General features: G+C 39.1%; 1 pseudogene; it reads right to left on the reverse strand.

Moving 5' to 3' along the window:
• Positions 1–3,960: 3,960 nt before the first annotated feature.
• LOC137948070 (beta-galactosidase 14-like) lies at positions 3,961–6,976 on the reverse strand (annotated as a pseudogene).
• Positions 6,977–9,652: the final 2,676 nt, after the last annotated feature.

Here is a 9,652-nt window from a genome sequence, read left to right on the forward strand (position 1 = left end):
ATCCAAACACTTTCAAAGGAAGAGAAAAAGAATCTTCACCATTAAATAACACAGAGTAAGGAGTTTTATGATAAAGGACTGATGAAGGTAACTTATTAATGAGAAAGCATGCTGTAAGTATAGCATGAGGCCAATAGAAATAGGGTGTCTTCATGGAGTAGAGAAGGCCCCGAGCAACTTCAAGAAGATGACGATTCTTCCTTTCAGCAACACCATTTTGTTGAGGAGTATAGGCACATGATGTTTGATGAATAAGCCCATTACTCCCACAAAATGATTTGAAGTCATGAGACATGTATTCCTTAGCATTATCAGATCTAAGGGTTTGAATTTTCTTCCCAAATTGTGTCAAGACCATAAAATGAAAATTTTTAAACAAAGGAAGAATTTTGGAACACTCTTTAAATAGATATAACCAAGTCACTCGAGTAAAATCATCAACAAAAATGACAAAATATTTAACTTGGGAAATATTTGAGACACATAAAGGGCCCCATACATCAGAATGTATTAGCTCAAATGGAGCAGTACTTCTAGTTGTAAGATAAGGAGAATAATTACTCCTGACATGTTTACTTAATTAACAAACCTCACAACTGATATTAGAAAGTCCTTTTAAAGATGGAACCAAAGAACGAAGTGAAGGGGTAGACGGATGACCAAGTCGGTTGTGCCAAAGTTGGGGCTCAGATGTAGTTGAAGATAATCCAGCTAATGGTGGAAGAGTGAAGTAGTACAAACCCCCCTTTTCATGGCTGCCACCAATCACCCGCTTCGTAGTGAGATCCTAAAAGACACAAGAAGACGGTGAGAAGGTGAAAGAGCAATTTAATTGTTTGCCCAATTGGCTAACTGAGAGCAAATTTAAAGGAAATTGAGGAACAAACAAAACATCTTGAAGGGGAATAGATGAAGTAAGAGAGGAGGGACCTTGGTTGGGGTACCATTTGCAATAGTAACGAATTTATGAGGATAACAAGGAGATAAGAACTGCAACAAATGTTTGTTACCTGATAGATGTTCGGAGGCCCCGGAGTCGATGATCCAAGAGGAAGAGGAAGAAAGCATACCTGAGGCAATAGTAGTGGCAGCAGTAGATGATGAGGGAATAGATGATTCCATGAAGGACTTCATTTTCTGAAATGCAGCATAGTCCTCAGTCGTAAGAGTCACATTTCTGGATGATGATTTAGCCTTATCTTCATTTTTCTCAACGTTAACTAAGACTGGGTTAGCTGTGGCCCAATCAGGCTTGCCATGAAGTTTCCAGCATGATGCCACAAGGTGGTTCTGACGGCCTCAAACCCCTCTCATATTTCTGCCCCGTCCTCGGGATGAGGAAGATGTTCCCCGATTGCTAGAGAACATCGCCGATGGAGCATCAATAGGAGAAGGAGGGGATGGATCTCGTATCCTAAGTAATGTAGCACTAATATCATCAAAGGATGTGAGAGCAAAAGAACTTAGAAGTTGAGTTTTGGCCACCTCAAGGTATGGTTTAATATTCGATAAGCAAATGGTTGCTGCCAAAGCTTCTCTTTTTTGTTCTTGAACGACAATATCAGTGTAATATGGCTGAGCTAGTTTCTATTCTTGAAGAAGACCACGAAACCGTGCCAAAAAATCGTGAATATTATCTCCATGTTTCGTATGCAGCATGTTTAGTAAGATGTCATATATTTTTTGTAATGAAGCAGTGCTTGAGTAAAGCTTGGCACAAGTGTCCCATATGTTCTTGGCGGTTTTCAAGTGAACCACATTGTTGGCCACCTGCTCTTCCATGCTATTAATGAGCCAACTTATCACCATGTTATCATCTTTAACCCACTTGTGGTAGGACACATCTTCTTCATCAATCGGAGGAGGAAAGTTAACAACGTGGCTCAAGAGGTCACGAGTAATATGAACCCTCCGAACTGATTGTGACCAGCTCATGTAATTGGAGAGACCTCTAAGTGGAATTGTAGTAATACGGAGTATATCACTCTTATTACTATTGTATCCAATCTCCATAATGAGGCAAGTAAAATATGGAGGTCATGGGAAAAGGCCTTCTTGAAAGAACAATTACTCTATGTAATTTGAAGAACCCGTAGACCAAATCAATCACCAACAAAAGAGAACAAGAACCAATTTCTTTCACACGGCCAAGCACCAAATTATCAACAAATTTGTGCCTTTAGAAAGTGATAATAACATCCAGCCATCACTCAACTTCTCTTGTATTCATAAGAACAAAGAGAAAAAAGTAGATGCAATCGATTAGACCTTAATCCAAACTCCAAAACAAACGAGCAATAGACAAAAACTTAGAGAAGATTTAACAATAGACCAAGACACTTGGAAGAGATTTATCTTCAGCTCATGGGAGACTTCAACGTAAGAAAAAATTTAATTGTTGAAGTTAAAAAAAAAATAGAACTACAAAGGGTAAATGGCTGTTGGCATTTCATCAAACATATAATGGGCATCCCACAACATAACACAAACCCATGAGCAACCTTAAGTAGGAGAAGATACAACAACATATGCTAGAATTCTACCTCAAATGAGATGGATCCAAATTTCATAAAGGTAATTGAATTTCACCCATCAATCTTAATAAGATGCAAACAGCAAATGATCTTGATCACTCTTGTAATTGATTTACAAAGGAGTCAAGATTATAACATCAATTTAGTCATAGAAATAAATCTTTACAACATATAAAGATTTATCTTGACTTGATGTGACTCAAAATTCAATAAGTAAAGAAAAACAGTAAAAAGGAGTATGTAAATAAGAAAAGGAAACAAAAAAAAACGTAAATAAGAAGATGATGAACTTATCTCTTTATGACTGAACTCCTTTTACAACTTCTTGAACAGATTTCATAATAACTCCATGAAGAGATCCTAAACTCCTTGCTCTGATACCATGTGGAATTTAGGATCTCATGAAAGGAACTTTAGTTCAACAAGAAAGAAGAAGAAGAAGAAGAGAGAAGGAGAAGAGAAGAAGAAGAATGTGGAAGAAGAGAGTTTGGATTAAGGGAGAAGAGGGTTGTGTCAAAAAGAAAAATGAGGGCTGGACGAATTTGTGGAAAGAGAGGAGAGTGCTTCAATGCCTTACCTCTTAGCCAATGCCTTTATTTATAGTTTTACAATACCCTTAGGGCTACAACTTGATAAAACAAAAAACATAAAAGGAACACTATTATGGTCCCGGATTTGACACGTGGATTCGTTGGGAGGATCTGGGGTCTGCCACGGGTTACGGGTCTTCCAGGCATTACCGTAGGGGTAGTAGGAAGACATGGGGAAGACAAAAATGGAGATCAAGCCTAAGGGAAGCTTGAAAACCCTAGAGCTCATTCAAGAGAACTCTAAGCTTCTTTACGCTAAAATTAACCTAATTCTTAATATTTCAATGCTTACTTTTCTCATTACTCTTACCCCTTAAATAGGGTTCACCCTGTTAGGGTTTAATAAAATATTACAAAAATATCCCTTTGAATAAAATATTCCAAGAATATCCCTATTAATAAATAATTCCAAAAATACCCCTATGACCTAAAACTGAAATAAAATAAAGTAAATTAAATAAAACACTAAAATAATAATGTTATTGCGTGCATAACATTACACCCCCCTTGGAAGACGAGCTTGTCCTCAAGCTCGAAAGTAGTGTTTGTATGTCGACGTCTTCACAGGTGCCGTAGTAGCATCCGCGATAGCTATGATTGCCCTATGGATACCAAAAAACTGGAGCATCCACCTAGAGAAAGTTTTTTTTTTTTTTTGGAAATCGTGCCGAATGTCGCTACATCTCGCCCAACAGCAACGCTGCCCTCCCTCATTCCAAGACTGGTGTGAAGGAGCCCCTCAAGGCGGCCCCGCCCCCATTGGCAAAGTTGTACTTCCTACCCATTGCCAGCATTGCAACAACAACATCATGACCAGCCCCATGGGAGGAGTAGACTCAGCAGCACTGACCCCCTCCAGTTGCTGCACCGGGAAACAATAACAGACCCCGTAGCCTTAGCTGCTGGCTTACTAATCTTAGATGCAGGACTTCATCATCACCAGAATCACTCTCAGATTCAGAGCTGCTAGCTGGTTTTGTGTTCTTCAAGTTTCCAGCAGATCCATTTTTGGAGACAACAGAGGATGGTTTCTTTGAAAGAACAACAACTTTAGCAACAACCTCCTCTTCTTTGGATTCAGACGAACTATCCTCTAATCTGCTTGTCTCTTGCTTCGTTTTAGGCACAACTTCAAAAACAGGTTTTCCTTTCTTGCTACCCTTCTACACCTGAATTGCAGCCTCTACTTCTCGTTTATGCTTTTTGGCAGTAACCTGTTTCTCAAGTGCTGCCTCTGCTTCCCTCTTACTCTTCTTTGCAGCTATTACTGGAGAAACTTCCATGGGAGTTGCAACGACATTTTCAAAAGAACCCTTCAGACATTTCTCCTTCCTTGCCCGTGCAGGAATTCTTCCAAGCTCACCTCCCGACATGCCATTCCCAGCACTAACATTTGAGGCCTTGAAAACAAAGTCGTATTTTCCATACGTAAGTCCATACTGAGAGCCAACAATTTTTCCATTGAAGAATGCATGCAAGACATGTCCACTGGACGTCACCCTCAGTGTCACTTCGTTGTTGAAGATTGGATTGCTCTTATCAATCCGCACAGGAGTCATGTACCACAAATAGTCACTGGCATCTCCGGTGACTGTGATTTGGTCAATGAGATGAGAGGCTGTGAAAGAATCATGGCCAGCCCAGCCTTTAAGAACCTCAGGTAGACGTTCAGGTCTCCACACCCACCTGAATTGCTCAGGCTGATCCGTTGCCATGTTAGGCTGCTTGACCTTTACTGAAGTCGGAGTGCTTACCTTTACTGTGTTGTATACTTCTGCGGAGCAATCGGGAAAAATGTTAACAGACCATGCAGGTACCAAATATTGGTTTCCATGGAAAGTGATGGTGGCATCAGTTGTGGTGTTCACCTTGCACAAGAAAGCCACAAAAGAACCTTCTTCAGTGGACACAGTGGCAGCAACTCCATTGCCCATGTCAGTGGTTACATTATCACCGTGAGTGAGAACTCTCTCCCTGGAAGGAATGACTGCATGAAGTTGCTTCAAGTGACTCCATATAGGCTGATTCAAGTGACTGTATTCATCAAGGGGTGCACCATAGTCATAGGATGTGGAGATATATGGACCTCCTGCTGTTCACCCAAAGTTTGTGCCAACATGGTCCATGTAATAGTTTTGGAAGACTCCACCAGTCTGGAAGAACCTTGCCATAACGAAGGCGACATCTGCCGCCCTCTTGTGTGGGTCATGCTCTCCCCAAGCCTTGAACCAGCCAGTCCACTTCTTAGTCCACATCTTCGGAGTGAAGTTGTCACAATACCATCCATTGCAAGTGTTGATCATTGGCACAACAGCGTCTGCTTGCTGGCACATAATCCATGGGATGCTTATATCGAATGAGTTAGCCATGGATGCACACCACTGAAGATACTTCTTCCCAGTTTCTCTGTAGTATGTCTGAACGTTTCTGTATTTGTTCTCAATCTGAGCGAGAATGATGGGACCTCCTTATGAAACGAACAGTTGTTCCTGCTTCACCATGTCCACTATCAAAGTGGTGAAGTTTTGCATGTCATTCTTGAACATCTCATTGTCTGTTCTAAGCACCATACTAGGCATTTGATGCAGCCAAGAATTAAGCGAAACATTGTCAAGGAGATCCAGAACAAACTCCAGAACAAACTCACTACTGCTGGTCCCATCAATAGAAAAATAATTCATCCACAGAATTATCTCAACCCTGCTCTGGATACCCAACAAAAGTTTATCACCAACAGGCACTGATTGAATAATGTGGACTAACAGTGGACGAACATCATACAATTCATCCAAAAAAATTAACACAATAGTTTTAAAGGGACTGTTACTGCTGGAACAATGACCAAAAACAGCCACTCTGATGTAATGTATATCCACAACTAAATAATTCGTCCCAGCAAAATGGATATAATTCCTCCACAAACAAAATGTCAACATCCCGTTGTCAAATTGACTACCCAATAGAATTCTATCTCCCTTCAGCAAAGAATATGAAACAGGTCTTGCATCCCTCCTTGCAACAGAAATTGAAACTGGCTCAAGGCTGCTGGTCTCAGCCGTATAGAAAGAAAACAACCTCCAACAAAAATTTTGTGGCCGAACAGCATACACGGGATCCAGAAATTTAAACCCCACAGTGTCAATTGGACAACTCACATTCGCACAAGTACTGTGCTCATCCACAAAAAAACAAAGCCCCTCAAAAAAAAAAAAAAATTCTGAGACACTTACCCCCCTCAATTTGGAACTTGGTTATGCTCTGGTCTGTCGAGAAGTGGATTGTGAGTGGGAGGTTGTGGCTGGAAGTCACATCCCACCGGACATGTTTATGACGGCGCCTCTTCCTCCATTTCCGGTGATGAGTAGCAGCCCTTGGTGGCTTCGCTGCTTGTATATTTTCTGAGATAGTGGAGGGTCGAACGAACTGATTCGCTGAGATAGAGGCAAAGCGGGATTTTTCTGCCTGCTGTTTTGGAAGACATTCTGTTGGCCGAGAGGAGTGATTTTTTGAGGTTGAACCCAAATCAACCCTTACCGACGGGGTTTTGGCAGCATTCCCCTCCGTCACCGATTTCCCCAAATCTTCCGCAGGGATTTCGACTGGTAAACATAAAAAAAATTTTAATTTCTCTAACGAGACAACATCTGCTGCTTTCCCTTGTGTGTGTACGCCTTGCTCGGATATTTCAGGTCGTTTGACCTTTTCTGTGGGAGCACGTGGCTCCCTTGCTGAACATTCAATGGAATATTCATACCATGCTCGAATTTCTCCCAGTTCTTTGCATGCCTTTTCCATTGAATCACTTACCTCGTCCAGAATAATAATTTCTTTTTGGGATAGAGAATAACCCATTGTGTTCCCGCTCTGATACCAGTTATTATAGTCCCAGATCTGACACGTGGATTCTTTGGGAGGATCTGGGGTCTGCCACGGGTTACGGGTCTTCTAGGCATTACCGTAGGGGTAGTAGGAAGACATGGGGAAGACGAAAAATGAAGATCAAGCCTAAGGGAAGCTTGAAAACCCTAGAGCTCGTTGAGGAGAACTTTAAGCCTCTTTACGCTAAAATTAACCTAATTCTTAATACTTCAATGCTTTATTTTCTCATTACTCTTACCCCTTAAATAGGGTTCACCCTGTTAGGGTTTAATAAAATATTACAAAAATATCCCTATGAATAAAATATTCCAAGAATGTCCCTATTAATAAATAATTCCAAAAATACCCCTATGACCTAAAACTGAAATAAAATAAAGTAAATTAAAGAAAACACTAAAATAATAATGTTACTGCGTGCATAACAAACACATATTTACACTTCTATGCCATCTTTATGGAAAGTACCATATTTTACACATATGCCACTCCTTTGACTGTGGGCTTCTTGTCTTGAGCTTGTGGGCTTGAGCCCATCTTCCAACAATTCTATAGGGGGAGAGATTGTTTGGACCCTACGAGTAGGAGATATTTGGTTTGCCGGTGTTGTCATTGAGCTTTTCCGTATGGGAACATGGACAACCCGAGGATGGTATTCTTGACTTTGATTGTGATTGAGGGGGACGACATCGGGTCTCAAGCAATAGCCCACGAGCTTGTTCAAAGAGTGACATGGATTTTTATTACCAACAAAAGTAACAATGATTTATGGCTCAAAGAGGTAATTAAAATTGAATTTTTATATGGGGGTCTGAGGGTTTTCTTTTCTTGGATTAATTACTTCTTTGTTCGATTTCAGTTCTGCTCCTCTTGACAATGTATATGCTCATATGCTTTATAGACTTCATTTTAACCAAAGAGGGTGTCTTGTAGGAGCTCATGATATATGCACAATGGGGAATTGTTGAGGTCATTCAATGTGGGATAGAGCAGCTCTAAATGTTCTACTGGAGAGTTTTGAATGTAATGATGGAGAGATTCGAGAACAACATTATGTTTTCAAAACATAAGCCCCAGTAAGGAGCAAACCCTAATGACATCTACTCTAAGGTTCCGTATAAGAAAGGACTCTAGTTTCTCTAATCCATTGAACATCAAGTCTTCTTTGAGCACATATTATTCTTTGATTTAGTGAAGTTGTCATTTATGTTATAAAAAAATAACGGAGTACTGTTGATGATTTGTTGATTTACAAAGAATATGGAGATTAGCTACTTGCATTTGGTCATTTTGTGAAGAAAAATATCGCTATATTTAAGTTCTAGTCTATTAATAGAAAGACGTTTCTAGATTTTCTTAGAAGAAATGTCTCGTGAATAGAGCAATAAGTTGGATTGAAAATCCAGGTCAAGGGTAAGAGAATCCCTCTAGATCAATGGACCAAATGAGTTCAACATCAAAGGATGCCAAAAGAGGATAAATTTGCTCATTGTCATGGCAGGAATGGGAACTCTACCTCAAAAATCTGGCAAAAGGATTTGAAGCATCATAGGAACATTAAACTCAATGGTTCCTAATTGTATGTTTGAGTCATCCAAGTCTTGATTTGATTCATTGAGTTACATTTTTTCTATTATTTATTGTACTCCCCATCTCCAAATTTCCCAACTATGTTTTGAGGCTTATGCTTTTATTCACAATACCAAAGTATTTATGATGAACCTCCACTTCCTATGGTATCAAAGAAACTACATCTTTTACATGAAGGATTAAGTGGGACTCTCAAAAAAATCTCTTACATAAAATTTTACTAGGAAATACATTCTTGCCATAACAAATGATATCAAACCCTATATTTGGTATCTAGATTAGATAAAACAAACCTCACTTGTACACTACAACTTAAAAGCCTCCTAGTCTATGTAATCTTCAACTTGTTTATAACTCATCAAAGCCTGCTATAATATCCGAAATATATAAATCAAATTCCATATAAAATATCAACTTTGCAAGTTTCCATATTATTGAGTCCACTTGTTTATGCATAGTCTGAAAATATTACTCTAATATAAAGGGTTTCATGCATAGACATCAACTTTATTCTAAAAAATAACTAGCAATCAAATTTTTTGGATGTACTCATGTCATTGAATATGTGGTTCGGAAATCATTAATTAGGCTATTTTAAATTAATGAAATAATATATTGCCCTTCAAAACTATATAAATAACAAAGTCGGCCACCGTTAGGTCTAATGTCAAGGTTATAAAACTGTAAGAGTTGTCTGTAAGTGCATGCAAGCCATAGTCGAAAAACCAGTGGGAAGCAATTTTCTCAATGGCAAGAACAGATCAATCCTTACAACTAAACTTGAGTTTGTCTACAAATGTAGATTGTTCGTTGATCGATATACAAAAAGACAACCGGTTAAGGTAGTTTCTAATTTGATTTATCTTTTGCTTTCAAGCAACCAATAAAAGTTTGATGATTTTAGGATTAGAATGTCAAGTAAAACTCACATCAAAGAACGTACTCTTCGGTGGTTTTTATATCTAATATGGTAAATCATTAACTTCTTGCAATTTTTAGCCTTCATTATCATGTGATACTGGTAAATTATTGAATTTTTATTTCTACAAGTCATGCATGGTT

The sequence above is a fragment of the Aristolochia californica genome, unplaced genomic scaffold (genome assembly GCF_029961685.1).
Source record: "Aristolochia californica isolate CCGP_79_NKW_82.1479 unplaced genomic scaffold, dmAriCali1.0.hap1 SCAF_1, whole genome shotgun sequence".
NCBI lineage: Eukaryota > Viridiplantae > Streptophyta > Magnoliopsida > Piperales > Aristolochiaceae > Aristolochia > Aristolochia californica.